Genomic DNA, 23,130 nt, shown 5'->3' with positions numbered 1-23,130 from the left:
GAGTTCAAGTCCATAGACACACAGGGTATAAACTGTGGCAATGAACTGGAACACTGAACGTGCTGGTTGTCATCCGCAAGGTCTGAGGGCACAGCTCAACCTCACACAACTCTACTGTTGTCTTCAGCCTTAGGAGAACAGGACCAAGTTGTTTTAGGAGACTCCAAATGACAGAAATGTTAGCAACAAATAAGCAGTTTTACATTTGCTTGAAATCACAAGAACAGAAATTATTTTTAGATATTCTCTGCACACACACATACCTCAAAAGACTACATTGTCTTCTTGAAACGGTCACATGTAATGTTCATATGTTTGCCTGCTCATCTTTCAGATGAAAGATCTTAGAGGAGATGGAACATACTTTAGTCTAGAGGTGTGGACACCAATCAGGCTTGTGGGAAACCTTAATATTAATCAGAGCTGATCTGTTGAGAATGGATCTAGCTGCTGAGAGGTCACATTTCCTCTCTTTTCTCTGGTCTTATATCCATAATTCCCTGCTATTCTTCATCTTACTACCTTCAAGTATTTCTAAAAAAAATAGGCTGGCCTCAACAGTTTAGCAAATACTACTTTCCAGAAAAAAATGGCATTATAATATTAAACACAGAAATACTGAAGGGTTCCTAAATATCACACTTCAGCATGGCGTTAATTACTCTTACACATCAGCACAGCTCATTAGCAGGGACAGAATGCGAACCCAGATGGACCTACAGTCTGATCTACGGGGATAACACCTATGTTCCTACAGCAAGTTTAACTTTGATTGTCAGAGTTAACTGTCTTACTGCTGCCTAATGCCTAATTGTTGGTGTTAAGAATACCCATTGGCAATTAGCAAAAACAGCTCTTTATGGCGTTGAATCTTCCATGATATTTAATGATATTAGTCTGCAGCACGAACTCCTTTGCTTTGATGCACGTCATCAAAAAGCAATGAAGTTCAGAGTTTTATCCAACAAGGACAGGGCTGAGAAACATGCCCCAGGAACAGGCAGAGAAATTACAACTGGGAGCTGGAGATCAGCATCCTCCCTCTGCTACCAGACACAAAATGGAAAACTGTGGAGCACACAGAGGTGATGGTCCAATGGAAACTCTGCAAAGCTAGGTAGCAGGTGATTAGTTCGATTCACATCCAAAATGCAAAAGATCAAGTCTTCCTTCAAATCTAGTTTTGGTATGCTTTCTCTTGACCAGTTACTCTATGCATCAGCTCAAGCGTCAGGAGTCCCAGATACTTGAGTAACTGTCTGTTAGTTCAGAACGCAAGCAGAAAATGATTATGTTATCAATATCTTCCCACGACTCTTAAAAGATTCTAGATGTTTTACATCTTTCACAAATCTTCCCTTAAAGAACTCAAAAATGCAAACTTAATTAAAAAAGAATACTAAGAAAGAAAAAGGGATACTCCCATATATAGATTTTTTCATGTTAGAAATGGTTATGATACAATGCAGTTATTTTAGAACCAGACTACTACAAACAGGGGGGAAAAAAACACAAGTCAACCTGAACACAAGATTAAGAACTGTTTTCCTTTCCGTGGTATTTTAGATGCTTTTTCCCATCTTGGTGCTAAGTTTATGAAAACTTCAGCAGCACCGTTATTCATTTTTAGATAAGGAAATGGAATAGATGAAGGGTAACTATAATATACATTCTTCTGTAGATGAAAACAATTCAGCTTTTTTTTTTTTTAAGAAATAAATGAAATGAAATTATGTTCTGTGATGACTAAAAAAAAATGAACTACTTAAGTTATTTTCTTCTAGGAAATGTCTGCATTACATGAAAAAATTGATCTACTGCTTAGAATTACTTCTGTGTTTCAATGCATCTAGTCAGGTACTTTAAAAGCTCAACTGGCCAAAGCAAGTACAATAAAAAGAGGGTCTTTCAGGTAATAGGTTACATCGTTATTCAATTTATCAGATGAAGTTTCAGCACTCCCTCTGATTAAGAGTTTGCATCCACCACTCAGTGCTTAAATGCAGACTATCAACCCATTTGATGCCAGTTGGTCTTAAATAATCAAACTATTAGCTCTAAAATTTTGGAAAATCACACACACAAAAAAAGCATTTATTGGCTCTCTCCCCTTGTATTTTCACATCTTCGGTTTCAACACTGACACAGATTGTTCTGCATTACCCATTTCCTTTATAAATACAAAGGAATGACTCTAGCTTATTTACAAAACGAAATGTTAGCAGTTTTGATGGCTATGCAAGAAACATACATGGCAAAAGAATATTACAATTCAGTGTCTTAATTTTACATCCAGACCTTCACAACTGCGTCCTTATCCCACAACACAACAACTGAAATAACATTTAGTTTTTATTAATAACTATTACTGCCCTAGGAACATGAAGCTCTTCATAGAATGGCACACTGAGATGTCTCTCTCTTATAATTATAGGCCAACTACAGCAACAGAAAAAACTGTGGGACAAATACTTCCTTCTCAACAGACACAATGCCACTAATGACCTTGCCAGCACCTTTTTTTAAATATATTAAGTTTCTGCCTCAGTGGGAGCTAGAAGCTGGAAGCTGTTTTCTTTCACAGATGGTTTCTTCAAGCTGCTGCGAGACTCCAAGCTTCTGGAATTGTGGCATGCCATTCAAAGTCCACACGCAAGCCATCTTTGGACAACTCTGGTAGGATGCTCTCCCACATACTGAGTAATAAAATGCTAAACAGCCTCAGTGATGACTTCTTGAGTCTTAACCCCAAGAGCTAAAACTTTCTGACATGAAGTGCACAGACACACCTGCGACAGACCACTGAAATGAATATAATACAGGGGCAGCTCTAACAATGAAGTATTTGGTATTACATAAAAATACAGCCCACTACTTGTAACTGGGATAGAAGCAGCACAGGCTATCAAGCTCAGCCTCAGGGCTACAATAATGCAGGTACATGGCTGTTCATTGGGAGTCTGTGTGCCTGGCCAACCAAGACAGCTGTCATCTGTGCAGATATGCTCTGTACAGGTCCATGTCTTCCACTGAAAGACAGCTCTCAGGGCTATCCTCCACCAGCTGCACTGAGAAAATGGCTGTTCCAAAATGACAAGCCCACTCCACTCTTTGCTCTTGTGCCAGCACCAGTGCTCACACAGTCACACCGTGATCCTGCTCATGCCACTGAAAATGAATAATTGTTCCTAGCACTAACCTTCCTGCAGCACCCGACATGGTGCAGCGAGGGAGATGGAAGCGTCCTTCTGACAACAGCTGATGATTGCATTGGCTCAGCTATATCCTCAGCATCAAGACAGCAAGAGTGATGTTTTTAATGTCAGAGTAGTTCATCTGTCCTGTTTCTAACAGTGTAACTGCAACAATGGAAACCATTCTAGTGAAGATCCTCCTTCCATGAAGAAACACTTAACGTAAAAAAGAAAAACCACTTCGTTCCAATGGTGAGCAAGATGTAAGGGAAAATGCGACACTTGGATGGCATAGGTCACACTCAATGTCAAAGTAATGTCAGTGGGATTTTTAAATGACAAAAGCCAGTACCACGCTCCATACTGGTGGGAACACCATCTTCTATTCACTTAAGAACTTATTTTACTTTTTTGTATGTTGAAGCTGGCTTTAGAATGAATTTTAAAGGACTAGTGTATCATATTCAAGAATATAAATTAACTGCAATTTACCATATGGAGTATTACTCATTTCTCCTTTTACCACTAGAAAACATGAACATAAGGAAGAGATTTGTGAGGCAGTGATTTTTCATGAGAAGCCCAGAAGTGAAAACTCCTTCCCTCAATTTTTTTCTTTCCAGATTACACAGACATTCTACCAGAAAATACCAGAAAAGCAGATTTTAGGCTACAGTTCAAGACTATAAAATATGTAAGTATTTGTAAAGAATGATGTTTTACAGTATCTCTCACCTTATAGGTTGCTGATTGTGGAAACATTCTTAGAGATATTACAGATCTATAAAGCAATTTATGCCATGCAGAATTTTTTATTGTATTTTTTTTCCAGATCTCCAGCCACTCTGTTTTACGTGTTATGTGCCTTCTGACACAAAACTGTTTTGAAATGGTTTTCCTCCAGTATCAAAGTCCCAGCATTCTTTACTGGAATCCAGCCCTTCTACTTGCTACGAAATTTTGTGTTTTTAAAGGTGTATATATATACATATAGCCTGTGGGCTTCAAGTCACACAATATCATCACAAAAAGAAAAGAGTATTGTTCACTTGCTTGTTTTAAACTCATATTGCCATTGCGTCCAACAAAGATTTGGGCACAGGGAAGATCAGGTATTGCAGACCAGCTTTAACTCCTTATCAGCATTTTATTGTGTATGGCTGCTCTCATCAACATAGTGATGAAATATCTAAAACAGGCTACTGCCTACAGCTTTATGTACATTACTGTTACACCTTAACAGTGCACATCAAAATAAAAAGAATCAGAATGAAGACAGCCTTTGAGAATCCTTATATATTGTGTTTAGAACTGACCATTCAGTAAGCATCAACAGATCACAAAATGACACCTACTTTAAAGACAGAAGCTCTGTAAGGTTGAGGTCTTCACTCAGACTTAACTACTATTTATGAGCATTACTAAGCGTCCTATCCTGGTTGAGTCTCATAAAGCAAGGGTCAGGAATTTTAACGTTGGAAGGGGTGAGGGGCGTGGGAAGACAATTCACCAGCTATTTCTTATTTTGCATGAGAAATGGGCATAAGAGTAAGTCTTGATGATGAAGACGAAATGCCACTTGAATAACTCTTCCAACAGAGGACGAATGTAGAGAAAGTTTGGCTGTACTACTGACTTTGGCTGGGAAGTTTCCAGATGTCTGTTGACTGCAGGATGTGATAACACTCAATTTGCTGATGTTCCCTAGCTACCCAGGGCAAGGAGTCTGAAAACACTCTGCCAAGCCAGCAAGAGTCAGCAAAAAGCTTGGTGTGGTCTCCCCTCTTCATATCCCTTCCCTCCTTGGTAGGCCCTGAGGGAAATGTGTTCCCTCCCCACCCAATACCTGAATAGCCCTGGAAAGGAAATAAAGAGACTAAAGCCAGATTTATTTCAGTACTATGTACTGAAGTACATTTTCAATTTCACCCAAGTTTTGTCCTAATAGCATTGCATGTAAGGAGGAGTACTTCCATTTTTGTTCTTCAAGAACATATGGGGAACTTAAGAAGCTGTTTGAGTATTGGACTGACAGCTTTGTTCTTGAGTTTCTGATAAATAAATCTTTGTAGGCTCCAGGACTTCTAAAACATTAGTAACTCAAAAATCAGAAAAAATTAAAATTGACAAGGAAGGAACTTTTGTCAGACCACTCAATATGGCTTTGTTTTTATTATCTTTTAGCTTGAATAAAACAAAGATGCTATTTGTACAAAAGTTAAGAGCCAACAGCATCAAATCTTTAATATAAAATAATTAAAAAACTTTTATTTCCCAGACCACCACCAAACCTTCTCCTATAAACAGAGAAAATTAGCTACGACATTTGGGATAATTGAGGCAAAAACATCCAAATTAAAAAAATTAACACACTTTATACATTTTATACATTTTTTTATATACATACTTTATACATTTTAAAGGGGCATAAAATGCACAAGCCAAAATCAGCTACCAACCTCAGACAGAACTTAATTTCTCTTTTATTTAGACAGTTCCAACCATGAAAAATATTGATTGAAAAATCATTTTTCGTGATTTAAAGCTAAGTTAAAAGTCAGATCCCATTACATGTATTTTATATAAACAAACATTTTCTTCATAAAGTGGAAAGGTTACACATCAATGTATGAGAAAAATCAAGTAAGGCATTAACATCAAGAAATAAAATCATCAGCTTTAACAAGAATAAGTGTGAACAAGTGGTTATACTTGAATGCTGTTCATACTTCTCCTCATTAGGCAGAAGATATTTTGAGGTAAAGAATTTGTTTAATGATCATTGCTCTAAACTATTTCACTGTTCAGATGAAATCAGAAATTTGTCTCTCCCTGCCTCGACTCTCCCCCCTGCTCCAAATAAACACCACACTTGTAAATTGTTGAAAACTTCTGGTAGTATGATAGCTTTCACTCTTTTCATGACTGAAGTTTGTTTCTAAAGCCAGTTAAGGGAAAAAGCACGTTGCAATGAACGTCCACAGTTCATGCTTATTTAGAGAACCTATTATTTAGATAAAATAGCAGTTTCAAATAGCAAAATAAGCTTATTCAAGTGCCACTCCCCATTTTTTGGCACTAAAAAACAGAAACAACAAAAAAATAACAAACAAAACAAACCACCACAGAAAAAAATAAGACCTATAAAACTGTCTCAGTTCGGAAGCTAAGCTGGAAGTGTCTTTCCATCACTTGGCTAGGTGATGTATACTTTTAAAATACACCAACATATTCCTCTCTTTTAGCTCATTAGTTAGCCACACATTTCAGTCAAGATGTACTTTAAGACTTAAAAACGCTCACTCATATTTAAACTGTGTTCTTCTCCCCTTTAAAAAACAGAAACAGAAACCTAATCCTTCAAGAGGATGGGAAACTTGTGAGCAAGACTATTACTCCTATAGGAAAGAAAAAGTAACTGGAAAACTCCCAGTATCACAGCAGTAACTCAGACTCGCTATGGTGCTATTCAGACAACCAACAAAACCAGAGTTTCATATTAACAACTACGTGATAAAACTAACCAATGTAATAAATATCCGTAGACCCACATTTAAGAAAGGCCTCTCATTCCATGTTCTTTACACCCTCAGAAAGGATTTAAGCACGTTACACTACTGTATCATAAAAAATCCCCTGGAAAGGATTTGAGCAAGTGATCCTGATTCATCTAGAAGTACAGCTGCATGTTTTATTTTGGTAAAAGAGAAGCTGAAAATTAGAAGTTTACACACATTCTTATATCCCAGTCAACCGAACAAGAAAACAGCCATTTGTGTCATATGACTCATACAACTCCTAACCTATAAATCTACAAACAACTGATTTGTGTACAACTTCTCTACCCTTTTCCACTTGTTAATAGAACATTCAAGAGGGTTCACATGTATCGAAAAGCACACTTTAAACATTTCTGAAGACAGTCAGAAGCTGACATAACTGCCTATAAAAGCCTGTTTCAGCTAAGCCCAAATTACACTAAACAAACAAATTGGCAATAAAAACTCATTCAGCTTAAAAAAGAGCAAAGTAGGTATCCTAAAAATCTCATTAAAAATAAACATTAAAATATTTTTGAATACTATAACGACATAAATAGGTATATTTGTAGCAATATATTTTAAAAGTATTTAAAAAGCATTTACCACTATTATCACTTTCACTTCTGTGTTGGAAGCCAACCATCTACATTAAGGCTCAGCTACAAGCGAACTTTTATGCTAATAGTAATCTGCCAAGTATCATAAATACTAAATATATCAATTCTGTATCTGCAATATAATATCATCACAGTACTGTATCATAAAAATTGTCAGCTGATGCATTAAAGACATTATCTTGAGCATAGGCTAACGCATTATATCCACGGAGCTACATAAAGCTCTGATTCAGCCCATCTAAATTCAATCTGGAAATGATTTCCTGATGGAAATCAATATCTAACTTCTACCAAGATGAGTTTCACTACTCCCAGAATCTTCAAACAGATGAAAAAGATGCTTTTGCATGTATTCATCCATCAAGACCTTAAAACAAAACGAAAATCACCAAAGTGACACAGCAAAACCCTGGCTTTCTCTTTTAAAATACCTCTCTGCAGACAGAGGGGCTGTAATTTTCTAACTCTAATATGGAAGATTATCCACATGTTAGAAGACAAACCTTTAAAAATCAGAATCTGCCAAGATTTCTAAATGCAGTAATACTGCAGCACTTTTATAACTAGGCTTTTAATTGCTAGGGAGGAGAAAAGAGGACACGTATTTTATATTTATTCTGCAATGAGAAAACAGTTACCTTGAAGTGGAAACTACAGTGTATTTCAGTTATTTAAAACTTAAGCTGTAAATGGATACAGTTCTGTGTTGTCGTCCTCCCCTCCCCATCCCAATTTTTAGGCTGACAGATTTTGCAGCTCAATATACGACATTCATAGAGAAATTAACATACATCCAGGCAGATGATACAGATACATATACACACTGGAAGTGCATCTGTTATTCCATTTGGTCCCCCCCTACACACATACACAACCCCCAAGATAACATTTGTAAGATGGTCAACTATTAAAATTACCTTATTTTAACATACAGCTTATAAGGCAACTTCACGTTTCTATTTTGAGAGTATTTCCACTCAGTGTTGTAAGCTAATTAAAAAAGCTCAAATAATTCTTGCTACATTCAATCTCTCAAACAAGAGCACATCTACTAGATTACATATGAATAAAAATCTTGGAAGATATACACAGAAAGTAATAAATTAGTGAACATAATTTCTACATAAAATTAGGCTTCTATTTAAAATCTTAACTTTGAATGTTATAAATACTGTGTTACTTTGCATATATTGTGAATTATTGAATACTGCATTTGAAAAATTTGTTTTTCCAAAGAAGGAAAAAATGTTTTATGTCTAAAAAACCAACCAAACCACAGTTGTTAAAATGTACATCAAAGAATAAGAATTACTCACCAGTCTCCAATGAAATTCAATCTTTACTAAAAGCTTGACACGCAAACAACAAAATGCACACCAAGACGTGAGGTACAGCCCTTTCCTATCCGAAGCTGCTCCCCAATGAGTACTGCACAGCCCTGACCCAGAGAAAAAGCAACTTAACTGTCAGGATTGCTAGCCTCCAGAGAAAGCTGATACTGGAGTGATGTCACATACTTCTGAAATGTTGCTGCAGCCCCAAATTATCAACTCCCATCTACCAATAAAATCCCTGCTTCTAAGTGATGGAAGACAACATATTTAACAACAGCATTAAATTCCAACAGAAGCTAATAGCAAAGATTTTTTAGGAACGTGTCTTGGGTTAGACAAAATGTGGGTTAGCCAGAAAAAGTGAAAAAGAACAGATGTTGGCAACGTTATTCAAATATGTTCTTCTCATTTACCTTCACCCTGAAAAGTCTGTCTGTTGTATATTCATAAAATAGAGGAATGACACTTCACGAGCTGGAGGAGGAGGAGGAAACACTAGTACAGGGACCATGTCCCAGAGCACAAGACATCTTTCTGTGGGGCTCCAGCTAATCTAGCTAAGAAGTTCTTGACTCTGCTTAGTAGCCCACAGCTGGGCCACCTTTCTCATTTTCTTCACCTTCTCCTTCCCCAGCCCTCACCCCTCTATCTGCCGGTCAAACAGAGTACCTTGGAGCACTCACCATCCTCAGAAAGCACTTGCCTAATTCCACTAGGAAACTGGATGAAAAGATCAGCAGAAAGTAATCCTCCTATGCTAAGGTCAGGAACTTTGATACCAAAATGAATGCTTCCAAACTATTAATGCAGGCTGTGAGGCTATATACACCATGAGGAACACCACGGAAAGAAAAGGAACAACCAAAACAGAGGTGCTGAAGAAAATTTTTACAGAGGAAAGAAAAATAATCTAATAATCTACTAATAATCTACTACAACAAATTAAATAAAAAAGGAGATGAATTGCATACCATGTCACTTATTCATGCCAAATGTACTTTCACAAAAATAACAACAAAAAGCAAGAACAAAACACTAGAGTTTCAGCTGTGTGGACAGCTGGGGTCTTCTACAACCCCCCAAACTTAGACTTGGATATGGACAGAGATCTTATTGAAGTCTGAACTACGAACGATTATCTTCCTGAATAGCTTCAAATTCATGTAGTACATTTTAAATATGGCAGCCCACAGATTTTAAGCAGCCCTGAAATAACAATATCATATTTAGGTTTGGTTAAGAATCAACAGTATTATGCTGTTAAGCACTGCTTTCAGTCAGCTAAACTGAGGGCAGTGCAGGCCTCTCAGTACAGAAAAGACCAGAAATTATTTGACATGAGTAAATTATCTGTGATCCATGAAGAAATGGACCTCCCAAAAGAAAGATTCTAAATTCAGCAGGATAAATCACTCATTTAAAAACAAAATAATGCAACATGAGTAAGGTGAGAAATTCTAGGGAAAGGATAGAAGAACAAACCAAAAAGAAAACACAGACCTCTGAATTGAAGAAGTTGCAACTAGATCTAGATACTAAAAATATTTTGTGAAAGAAAATATTTGTAAAAGAACTGGTATGCAGACAGAAAAGGGTTCAAAGGAGAGCTAGCCAAGACAGAGTCCAAGAACTGAATAACACTCTATCCCATTTTTCAAAGTGAACAGTGTCAATCCTAGGAACTGAGAGGCAGAGTGAACTAAAGGAGATAATGCACGCAGATAGCCACTGAGGCAGGGATGAAACTGGTTCAAGAGAGGAAGCCAAGTGCAAAAACAGGAACCAACTGATGCACACAGGACTACTGCCAGAATGCAATCCTCTTCAGAGGGATAACTTAAAATTAGTATTTTCATTAGTAACTAAAGGAAAGGCATATGAATTCTGCTGGTGACATAAAGCCAGGGGGCATCAGACATATGAGCTTTGATAAAATATGAGAAATAGATGAGTTTCACGTGAAAAGAAATGAATAACCCAGAAGAAGAATGAAAATGGAACAAGATTCAGGAGCACAAATGTAAGGTCATACCCTGAAACAACAAAGTATCTGTTACAAAATAGACAAGAGGAGACAATCACTGAGAACAGCATCCAGTATGTTTGCAGTTGCTTCTAACCTGAAATCTCTATGCCCTTGTGTCCTGTGTCTACTTCCGTGGTAAAACATGCAGAAGTCTGCATTTCCTGATTTTTTTTCTCCCTTTCCTAAAGGATCCACAACCTGAAAAGGCTGAAAGACAGCAAAATCAGAATATGATTACGTAACATACCTATGCCAATTAATTCTAACTATTAGTTTAAACTGGAACAAAAATAAAAGTTTACCAGTGTAAGTATGAACTCTAGAGAGAAGATTGCAGGAATATGCCTCATCTGACCCAGTGGACCATCTGAGGTGGGACAGGGCTATATAAAGGGGATTCAGAGCTGCACGAATAAACACTAGAAAAGGTAAATAATGGAGTTAGAAAAAGTAGATACGACTTGTCCAAGAAATGTTACATTTTTTTTTTAATTAAGTTGGTCTCATTAATGAGATTGTTAGGATCGTTAACAAAGAGGTTAACTTTAAAATCTCGCCTTTAAGGCAAGTGACTTATTTTGAAACAATTTCTCATATCTGTCACGCTTGGAATGGTCAAATTTGGTAGTTCAAAACCTGAGCAAAAGTGTTTTGGGAAAGGTTTGGAATATGAGATTTAAAGCCAAAAAATAACATTCCAGAAATCCACCAGTTTTACCATCAATCACAGGTTAAGTGGTCAATACTACAGCGACTATGTTTCCCTCTCTCACCTGCTACTATGTTTCATGTATAAAATTAATCCTCTGCTCAAAATTAAGTTGTCAATCTTTTCCTCCTTTTTTGTTAGCATATGATAAGATTCATAGAAACAATTAATCCTGTTAGTTCCAAGACATTAATGCCTCTCTTCGTAAGATCTGTGCTATTTCCAGAAAAAAATCTGCCTTTCATTAATAGCCTCCAGCCCTGATTTCAGAGTACGATTTGATAAAGTATTAGCATATGATGTTTGGAGACACAGGCAAGCAGGACTAAGGCAGATGAAAGAGAGAACTACCCGGTTAATTCCTACTAAGAAATGGTACCTTACTGTGGTACCAGTAAGGCCTAATTTTGAATGAGAAGAACTTAGTATTGAATTACATCAGCTTTTCGCTATTTTTCAGTTTTCTGGTTCAGTAAAAAACAAACGAACAACAACAACAACAAAACAAAACTTCAAAGCAAAAAAAACTAGCTCTCCACTCCCGAACAGCCTGCAAACTGAGATAGCATCCAGTGCTGAATCATTTTAAATTTTAAACAAGTAGCTTAATATCATAAAAATGCAAGTCCCTAAAAATCTAAACCAGAGGAGGGCAACTAGCCACAATTTGTCACTGTTGAACATACTACTCCAGAGGGTTATGGACTGTTCCAGTAAGCCTACCTTGATACATTCAACTAAAGAGAAAAAGTATTTTATTCTCCAGTCAGGCGAATATAAAGACAAAATAACATAACTGTGTCAAAGAAGCAGGGGGAAAATAAATTTGCTCTAGGCACATACGTACAGATGACCTCATGGCAACCTTGCCTGTATTTTCCACTGGATTTAGGGTTGTATGTTCATGTTGTTATTAAGGTCTAGTCTGGTTTAAGGAATGTGCTTCTGATGACTGTAATGGACTATTCTGAGACGGTCCATAAGACAAGTGCTATGTTACATAAAAACCTTAAGTCAAAAGGTATTCCATATAAATAAGACGTACAAAAACTCAAGTTGGACAAGACCCCTGGAGGTCATCAAGTTCGATCTCATGCTCAGAGCTAAATTTAAATCAGATCAGGTTGCACAAGCCCGTGTTGAGCTGAGTTTCAAAAATCTTCAAGAATGATGATTCCACAGCCTCTCTGTGCTCAATAACTTTGTGATTTATTTTAACTGTTTAGAATGTACTTCATTTCAATTCATGACCACTGCCTCTTGTCCTTTCTTTACACACTTCTGCGGAGAATGCCTCTTTCACAAAGCTCTTTTAGGTAGCAAAGGACTGCAATTACGTCCCTGTTTCAGCCTCCTCTTCTGCTGAACAAGCCTTCAGCTGCTGCTTGTACATCAGATGCTCTGGACCCATAACCAGAGGCCTACTGCTCTTGTGCTAGACTCACACGTTTCTCTCTGATACTGCTGGGACCCAAACTGCACACAGTACTCCAGAGACAGCTTTGAAAGTGATAACCTGATGACAATCACCACTCTGGCCAATGGAGCTCAACATATGGTTAGCTTTCACCATCCCAGCAGATGGGATCAAGGCACTGACTCACAGCTTGCTCACCCTCCAGTTTGTTGAGGTGTCTCCGTAGCTGCAGTGCCCTCTGGCATGATCTCTTCTCCCAAGGCCAGGGTTATCCATGAACTCACTGGCTATGAGGATACCACATGAGGCTACATCAAAAAGGTCTAAGTGACATTCACTGGTTTCCCCTTGCTTGAAGAGGGGGTCATCACAGAAGGTAGTCTGGTTGGTCAAGCATGACTTTTCCTTGACAAATCCACGCCAGTTGTTTTTATTCAACTCCAGGTCCTTCACAAGCCTAGAAATAGTTTCTATGAGAATTTGCTCCATAATATTCCTAGGGACAGAGGTGAACTTCACTGGTCTTTAGTTCCCTGCATCCCCTTCCTTGTTGTTATGTTTTGTTTTTTTTTTAAACAACAGTAACGCTTGCCTTTTTCCTGTCATCAGGTTTATCCACGAAAACCCAAGACCTTTCATAGCTGATAAAAACCACTCACAATGGCATCTGCCAGCTCACTGCTCACCCTCAGATGCACGTTGCCTGGTTCCATGGACTTGCACATGTAACTTGCCTAAGCAGCAATGAGCTATTTCCTTGCACAGGAAAAAAAAGTAAACAATAAGCTACTCATCTGCATTAGACCACAAAACTCTTTAAAAAGAAGGGATTGTAATGGTGCCCCCCTAAAAAAAAAAAAAACAGAAGTCGCTCTACTTAATGAAGAAATCTCTTAAAGAAACAGACTATTGCAATTTCTGAGTAACACAATGTAATCCATGTTGTCAGGATACTAATGAAGTGTAGACAATATGCACGAGAGTTACTAATTATTTTTAAATGACAGTTAAGCTCAGCTGAGCAAGCGGCTCCAAATGTCTGGTTATTCATAGCAACATGGACTATTAAAACCCTAGTCTTTAATAAAACGCAATACTTGTTGGTTTTTGTTTTTCATTACATGTGTATAAAATAAAAATATTGCTTATGTTACAGGGTTCTAAGAATAAAAGGTTGCTGAACTGTTTTTGTCTGGTCAGTTGGTTTTTAATGGTTATGTTCTCAAATTAAGAATCCATAGCTGTTTCAAACACAATTCAGAAAATAATTTATAACAGAATGCAATATTAAAAAACAAAAAGAGCAAGGGGGAGGGACCTGACCTTGAGGGAGCTTATGTTCATCAAAATTAAAAAGAAGAGGCAGAACAATAAATAACACCACGGAAAAGATACCAGCAGTCCTGGTTGCAACCAAGCCCAGCTAGCAGGTGTGCTCCAGGACCTTCTGGCTGGCTTCTGCCATTCCGGCTATATCCTCTAAACTGCTGTAAATGTATCCCTGAAAGCACTGATGCGTTGTTCTAGCATTTTATCCTTGTCCTGCTTGGTTCATTTAAGTTCTGTACAACATGAACAACAAAATTAATGAATTTTGAAGTAGGAGTTTTGACTGTTGGCAGAACAGACAGAACAAGTTTTTCCAAAGGCAAAGCTTAATCTGGGCTTGCAACTGGAACATCCAGCTCTGCCCTAAACATCAAACTGGTTAAAGATACGCAGTAGGATGTAGCTTGAACATTAGTTCAGCAGTTTTAGCAGGGAAGGCAAGGCCCCAAAAGCCTGTGGGACACTTTCTGAAATATACTGGTATATAAAACACTGACAGAAACTTAAAAAACTGTCTGGGAATAAACAGAAGCAGCACTTATAGGCATTAGTCTTTCTGAAGCGAGATGTTTATAGTACCCTAAAAGTATATAGCCCTTGATTCTACGCAAATAAAAAGAAACAATGAAAAATCAAACTGTTTCCTCTCTTCCAGTGCTTTTAGAGAATGGAAGGAATACTTTCAGGTTTACTTCTGGAAGACCACGATTAGAGCAAATGGCTGTTAAAACAACAGCCATGTGTACATTAATTAAAATAAAAAAAACCTACATTGCTCAGCTGTAGCACCTTCTATTAAATAAAGCAAACTGCATGCCAATCTGAGCAATGTAGTTACTTACATTAGGTACAGCTATAATAAAGTTTCAGAGCAGAATTTTAGGACTTTACTAAAGCTTACACCAGCCACAATCAATTCTTGATATCAGTAATATAGAGCATAATTTCCTCCTTTCCTTTCGTAAAGCATACTTTGTGATCCAATCCCAATTTGGAAAGCAACTATCTGAAAAAAAATAATATAATAAAAAAAGAAAATATCAAGCAAGAATGTAGGGCTTTTTCAGTGTAGAGCAGATTTTCAAGCATATGCCAGACATGAATGGCCCACAGTAACCCTCAAGCCAACACTAAGGCCTGAATCTTATTCCATTCCCTGAAGCTTGTGAGAACCTTCTGCTCCCCCCAGTGGCAAAAGAAAACAAAAAGAAAAAAGAAAAGAAGGCAGCCATTAAGAAGTTTCACTTTTACATACAGTGCTGCTCTTCAATGTTCTCCAAACCCCAAAATTCTGTACTTCAAAGAAAAAAAGATTTTGACCTACAAAAGCTATGCAGAAGAGTCTAAATCAACATTTGCCCTGAACCCTTATTTATGAAAAAAAAAAGCTTTAGGAACTGATAAATACAAAGTAGCTGATAATGAAAGCAAATTTAAAATTGATATAAATATAAACTTGACAAGAATTTCCTCAGGTCATGATAAAGAAAAAAGGCTAATTTTTACAGGGAAAAACACACTCTTGATAGAAGTCTTAGAAGCAACCTTCTGTTAAAATAATCACATAAATGACTAGACACAGAAAGCTGCCGCTATACACAGATATCACTTGCTTACACTTATCAGCATCCTGATGTATCCCCTGTAGTAAGCTTCACAAATTTTTTGTTAGTTTTTAAATGTGAGTATAGTAAGAATAGTATTTCTGAAACCTGAAGTGAAAAATTTAAAAAGGAATCCTGACATTTAGTCTATATATTATATATAATAAACATTTATGCAAGTAGCTTTTCTATACTCAAAAGTTTGGCTGCAAAATTACATAAGTTCAGATACTTTGGGCTTGTAACAGCGACAACTAATATGTAATTTAGCCTCATCTAACAACTTCCTCAAATTTTACGTTTACAAAAAGTCACTTTTGATCTTACTCTTCAAAATCTGAATTCAATGTAATGAAGCTAAAGTCACTGAAAAACATGATTGTTGAGATGTGTGTGGTAACTTCAATATCACCAGAAAATTCAGCAATTTAACAGAGGAACGCAACTTCAGTATCCGTAACATTAACACTGTACCATTCTGGCAGGCATATTGAAGTATTACTAAAAGGCTTGACGAACAGTGTCATGCCATTTTCTAACCAAGCAAATGTTTGTGTGTAGGCAGTTAATAATAAGCAATGCTGTGGATGCTCTATCTAGAAAGAGTATGTTCTGTCAGTAAAATGAATGTAATCTGTATGGAGCAATCATCTCGGTGTTGATGTGAGCATTACTACAAGAAGGACTGAAGCTAGCAAGGCAAGGTTTGAACAAGGATCAGCATCTTTTATTGCACCTAGTCACAAAGCTGGAAAGGAGTTGTAAACTTACAAAGCAAAAGCCATTGTTTAAACTTGAAATAAAAGCAGCAGTGCTCACTGATTGATGCCAGCTGAAAATCATCATCTTGAGTTGAAATTAGGTATGTTTATCAGACCACCTGAGAAGGAAAGGAGGTAACACCCAGTACAGGAGAGCAAGATTTATTCATCACCTTGTTCTCCCCCCCAGCTTAAAGGGAAGGTGCAAAAATGGGGGGATTAGCTGAAGTGAACAGGAAAATTATGTAGTGTAAAAACACAAAATTCATGATTGTTAAGATCTGATAGATCTCTATTTCATTACTCTGCTTGTCTTTCAAATGCATTGTGCAGACTTTCCTTGAAGATTAGGACCAGAGTACGAGAAACAGCTTTACATTTGAATTTTTCTTCAACTCTTTTAAGGAATTTGAAAGAGTTCATACTGGCGCACAGTGTTTGTGTAGCCTCTCTGGCAGTTTCCATAAGAGCATTCCATTGAGGTACATCAAATATCAGTCATTTTGATTTGTTGAAAATATCAAATATTCAATATCCAAGACTGAAAAGACATTTTTTTCCCAATAATTATATGAAGATGCACATGCAGAACAGTTCAGATCTTCACAGAATAAATTCTGGTGATACATATAATTAGCTACACAAGTGAATACTGCCTATCAGAAAATGTCATTTTAATATTTTGACAAAAATTGAATTATTGGTAATCATCTGTATTGTTATAAGGGATTTGCCAAATAAATTATAATTTCTGCCTCCAAAATAAGGACTCTGATGCAAACAGAATGTACAAAAAATCAGCAGAGAAATCTTTTGTCTCTGCCTAATTTACTTTCTAGATCAAGAGCAGCAGGGTCTTACTGATTATTATTATTAATCGAGGAAGTACAGTAACAAGTAAACTTTTATGTTCGTTCCACAAGAGAAAATCTAGAGAACTGGAAGTATATTCACCAGTCACAACGTCCAGATTTTTAACGGTAAGAATGCTACTGATGTGTGCAAGAGGCCCAACTTTTTTTTTTTTTTTTAAAGGAGTACCCTGTTTGTAGATAGACTGAAATGTTTTTCTCTGAAAAAGGGGTCAATCTTCTAAATCACAAGCTTTTCCTCAACACCACAAGAGTTATCGAAACTTCACAGAGAACCAGTTGGAAACATTTTACATCTATTAGTAACATTTTTCTCCTAATGTCTTTCAGGGAAATGGCTCTACCATTTTCATTTAACTTTTTAAATAAAACTATGAAGATGAAAAACAGTCTGGGAAGCCAAAGATTCTAGACTTTCAGGTCTAGAAAAAACTAAGTGTTACAGATACTACAAGATGGTAAATAATGTTAAATACTGGCTCGACTTTCCATATACAGATACATATACACACCCCTCCTATCCATTCACACTGCAGTGACTCCTTAGTTTCTATTTCCTTGATTTTTGTGTTGCTGCTTTTTCACAATGTTCTCATTTTTTTTTCCCCAGCATTACATAGGCACAGAAGTTTTCAGAAATGTTTATGAAAATGAGGAAGAGGAGTGCAGTCAATGTCTCAACATCAACGTAACTGTCAGATGACAAGCTGCTAGTCTAATAGCTGTGTCACCGTACCAGCAAAATGAAGAAATTAAATATCTCAATCTGTGGGACTTCAACATTGGTTAATAGACCAGCTGAAACAAAGAAAACCCTAAACCGTGCTTGCTTGATTTCAACGCTAAGTAGTGTTAAAGAAATTAAAAACAATATCCAATGGACCAAATTATCAATCTGAACATATGCTGCAAACAAGAATCGCTACAGAACAGAACGAGAAGGAGAATACCTTAGAGGTCAGGATCCCAAGCTGATGAAGCAAGGACCTAGAGTGAGCAACATGTAAAGATACCAGAACCAGAGCTGCAAGCGATCTGTAATTTCTACATGGTGTAACACAAAGCCAGTAGCCGAAGTACAAAAACACTACAGCCTAAAGTTTCTCTGGGGCTATTTGGCTTTTCTTCCTGTTGGGCCAGGTGCAGCTTTGCACTGACATGCATTTCAGTTCCTGAGATATTTCACTGATAGTCGCTCAGGGATCACATCAGGCTAATTACATCAGGGATATGCCCTTCGGCTTTACTTTCTGCTTCATGAGACTTCGTATGCAACTGTGGTTAAGTAAACCTCTGTTTCCATTCCCAATTTGTAATACCATGATACCCAATACTCCCCACCTTTAAAGCAACTAAATGCAACAGAAACTGCAAGATACTAATGCTGTAATGGAAAGCCATGGGAATAACAGCAACCTATTCTGATTGTTAAAGCAGTCAGAAACTAAATTCAGCCTAAATCTATCATGTGCCAGTTTCAAAACTCAAATCACTGGGCCTAAAAACCATTTAAGAAAGGTCTCAACTGCTTAGTGCTGGAGTACTCCAAAGGGTAAGCCATTCAGTAGCTGGTTTTGCTTTTCCTCTTGACCAATTACCTGTTTACAGATGTTTCTTCATTCTTTAAGTTGCATTTTAGGATATAATTTTAGTGATCTGGCAAAATTCTACCACTCTGTTTCCTGTGATTGTCACCACCACCTCTTTCCCTCATCCTCTGGGCAAATCCTGCCTAACGCTGGCAGTGCTGTCACCTACTGAGCAGCAGCCAGACTCTACCAGAAAGGTAACAGAAGTTACCTCCGCAGGGAGTGTGTAAGGGCTGTAACCATACAGCACCTCGAGGTACTTTTAAAGGCAGCCCTAATGCACTTGTTTTTGACAGTCCCAACGTGAGGGCTAGTAAATGACGTGTGTTTTTTTTTTTCCTCATACAGAAAATGAATGTACTGGGTGATGTGGGATAAAACAGCATTACAGAAAATGCCACTGTTCAAGTTGTGCCTTTCCCATTGCTGCTACAATGCAAAAACCTTGATGTCTCAGACTAGATTTTTTTAAGAAAAAAAGATCATACTATTTCTCAAAAAAGTGAAAAACAAAGAAAAAAACTATTCTAGATTTCCCAGTGAAGATACAATGTCTTATTTTAGTTTCCAGAAATATCACCTTTTCACATTCCTTGATTCTCAGAACACTTTTTCCCCTCAAAATGCTTCATCATATACTGAATACAGCTTCATATATCACAGCTTGTCAGAAAGTATTGGCAGGGTTTAAAACAGCATGATGCACGCATTTTGTTTCTTTGGTTTTAACATAATCATGGTTCACACTTAATTTGGCCAAGAGAAGACCTCTAAAGACTGCACAGCAAATATTATTCTATTCAATGTAAGCTTCAGGGTCATTCCACCAGTTCCTTAGTTTTGTCACCAAACACCATGTTTTCACTGATTAAAATGTCTTCATTCAATTGCCCATATGTTAACTTTCATGCAAATGAGGGATCCTCTGCCAGCATGGTTATGGTATGATGCCAATGTAATTCCCTGGAAAAAATCTGCACACTTATATATAAACACACAGGATAGAAAGGGAGTATCTGAAATACAAATACAGAAGGAAAGATTGCTGAATGAACTTTAAATACTGAAATACTAATTAAGCTTTTCCATATAAATAGGAGACTATAGGACATGGAAACCTTTCTGGATTAAGGCTTTTGGATAAGAATGTATCACACAAAATATAAATTACATTCAAGCCCCTTTCAAATAGCCTGAAGTACACCAAAACCAACTCTCCCTTCCTTTTGATTATAGTGGTTTGGCAGAACAAATCTGTGACTGGCTTAGAAACACGTAAATTGCTATATGACATATGCTTTCGTTAAATTCAGATCTGTTTCATGAACACCCAATGTCATTCTAGTATCCTTAAAGCCACTGAGATATTTAAATACTAAGCCAGTGTCTCCTCTACCACAGTACTGAAACATGCATTAGACTGAATATCAAAAATATTTCAAATGTTGATGTTCTCTGGAGCATAAACTAGTATTCCACATTCCCTTAAAAATACTGGTGCATGCACATACATAAGGTGAAAGATGTTTCCATTACTTTTGTTGCACTGCCTGAAAACACATTGAAAGAGTTAAAATTTATGTAGCATTTTGAGAAAGAGTGCCATACATCTCCCTCCCCCCCCACTTTTCCCTTCCCTGTGCTTTTTTTTGGCTGATTGAAGAACTTCTGACCTATCAAATAGAATGTTTTAATCTACAAGTCTTCTTTCAGAAAATGTAAAGCTCCCGTATAAAATTATTTTCTAATGTTTTATTGATGGAAGTCCCCACCAAATACCTATTCACTACTGAATAGCAATGATCTACGAAATTCACGGATAAAGTCTGCCAAAATTCACAGGACTGTATCTAAACCCAACTTTAAACCTCAATGTACTGAAAAGGCGGAGACAATTCTCAGCTCATTCAGACAAGAGTTAGCTAACTCCTTTCTTGTACTCCGTTGTTACAGGCCAGCCAAAGAATAAAAAGAAAAAAAAATAAATGAAAAAGAATAAGCAACTTGTGGGGGACAAGAAACATTTTAGATTTGCATTTTAATAAAACTGTTTCTCAAATTATACTACATACATACAGGAAGAACTAATAAAGCCTTTATTATTTTTCCATAAAAATCTCACGCTCAATGCAGACATCATAGCCAATTAGTTTAAATGAATACTGGTGTGCAGCTCTTTTCATTTTGAAAAGTAAATTTAGATCATGCTTGTGAAACAGCTCAATTCCTTCCTTCACTCTATAAAGAAAAATAACTAAAAAATGGCATTCTCTTGAAAGTATCAGATTGTAACATACTGTCTAAAATGGGTCAAGACTTGGTGCAGAATGCTGACAAGGATTTTACACACAACCTTCAGTCTAAAATTGTCACAGCTCTCCATCTGGTACATGAACAGACTACGCTCAAATGTCAGCTGTACTAAAATCTTTCATTTAGAAGACAACCTGAACAAAATAAGACAGAGCCTTCACTGGCCCGAAGATTTAATCACTCAAAAAACAGCTGGAAGGCAGCTTGACTGCAAGAGATCCCCCTTCACCCCACGTCCCTAACTTCCACATCCTTTGCTAATGTTTTTCCTTAGTTATGTACCAACACTGATATTCAAAAAAATTCAAGTGGTACAAAGTTTATTTAAACATTATCTCAGCAGTGGTACTGCCTCTAAATGCTTCAAAGTGACTTTACTACATTCTTAAGACTACGCAGCCCTCCTAATGAAAAAGCGCCAAAAAACTTTTTTTTTATCCTCTTCTAAAAACAATAAAAAACAAATAAACAAACAAGGTGAATTATATGTCCTACATTTCCAGTCATGTGAATGGACACCTTGAAGATGCTTCCAGAAACTTATAGTTCCTGAAAATTTGAAGGGCAGCAGAGCCATACTTAACTTAAACTTTGTACTCTAGTATTTTACTGCAAGTTAAAATATACTGAACCACAATGAAGTAAAATAAAATCTTACTGATGACTGGCTTGTGTTAAACAACTAAATCACAACATGATTTGAAACTGAATAAATCTGCTGTTTTAGTTTTCAATTCAGAATTTAGTTGCATTCTAAATAAAGGTATACAATCAGCAGCCCTTGTACTCAATTCACCCTCTCAAATACAGCCGTTATAACTATAGGAATTCCTCTTTTTGGAGAACTATCTAGAGTCAGCATTTAATTCAAAGGAAAGGATAAACATTATTTTGAAGAGTAAAGCAGGCAAGATACAGGTTATAAAGATAACTTGGGATGTTTAACACTTAAAAATTTCTGCTTTCCTTGAGACTACTGCTGTTCCCTTACAATCTGTAAAACACAATTTTTTATAGCTTAACATTAACTGTTATTTCAAAGGGATGGCTCAGGAGAACCTCATCAAGTTCAAACTCCTTCAGTGATCCAAAGCAGAAGTCCCCCAGCCTGCCCTGTGGGCACTGACAAACGAACACTGCCAGGGCAGCTGATTGCCACTGACTCAGCACATGCTTACCTTTCACACCTCTGTTCCTCTTACACTGCCATTCCCATTGCCTACTCTGCAGCCAAGACCACAAATCTTCATCTTTCTCATCTCTTCATTCCATTCCTAGAAGGTCTTAGGTTTCCTAGGTCAGCTGCTCCTCTGGAAACTCTCCTGTGGCGAACCTGTATGGATCCTTCACATTTTCTACATCTCCAAGACTCACGGCTAACGGAACCTGAAGGTATCGATACTATGAAGTTGTCTACTCTAGTTACAAGAGCAAAAACATATATTACAGGCTTTGAAAAAAACAAGTCAGCACAGTAATATTTGTACAACACAAGTTCACAGTTAGCCCTTACTGTCCTTCTTCTATCATTTGTCAAACAACTGCAGCCTAGCATCCTGTTTTAGCAGCCAAAGTGCAGGTTTTCTGACAGGTTCTGACAACCTTTTGCCACAGCAAGGCCTCAATTAAATGCATTATCCTCAGGCTTTCATAAAAATCTTCTATCCATTTAGACCATTTCCTGGGGAACTCTGTATTAGAGGGTCAAGTGACCCGGCCTCCAACACCTCCAGATCCACACACACCAACCTCAGGCCTGCCTCCCTTCCTTCGTGAGTGTCAGGACGACCACGAAACGTACAGGTTTAGGAATCTTCCTCCTG

At 37.2% G+C, this 23,130-nt stretch overlaps 1 protein-coding gene across 14 annotated transcripts in view; it reads right to left on the bottom strand.

Annotated features, from left to right (window-relative positions):
* Positions 1 to 23,130, bottom strand: part of PLEKHA5 (pleckstrin homology domain containing A5) — a 169,445-nt gene that overhangs the window by 80,402 nt on the left and 65,913 nt on the right. Inside the window, exon 1 of one of the 14 annotated variants that reach the window (XM_080603630.1) lies at positions 8,670 to 10,842. The exons of the other annotated variants lie outside the window; for them this stretch is intronic. The gene's annotated coding sequence lies outside the window, so the exon portion shown is untranslated. Of the gene's footprint in view, positions 1 to 8,669; positions 10,843 to 23,130 lie in introns of those variants that run through there. 14 annotated transcript variants of the gene reach the window in all.

Source organism: Anser brachyrhynchus (assembly GCF_964034855.1).
Source record: "Anser brachyrhynchus genome assembly, chromosome: 1".
In the NCBI taxonomy this organism is placed as follows: Eukaryota; Metazoa; Chordata; class Aves; order Anseriformes; family Anatidae; genus Anser; species Anser brachyrhynchus.
Note: the sequence above shows the minus strand (reverse complement) of the source record. Positions and strands in the feature narration are given on the sequence as shown.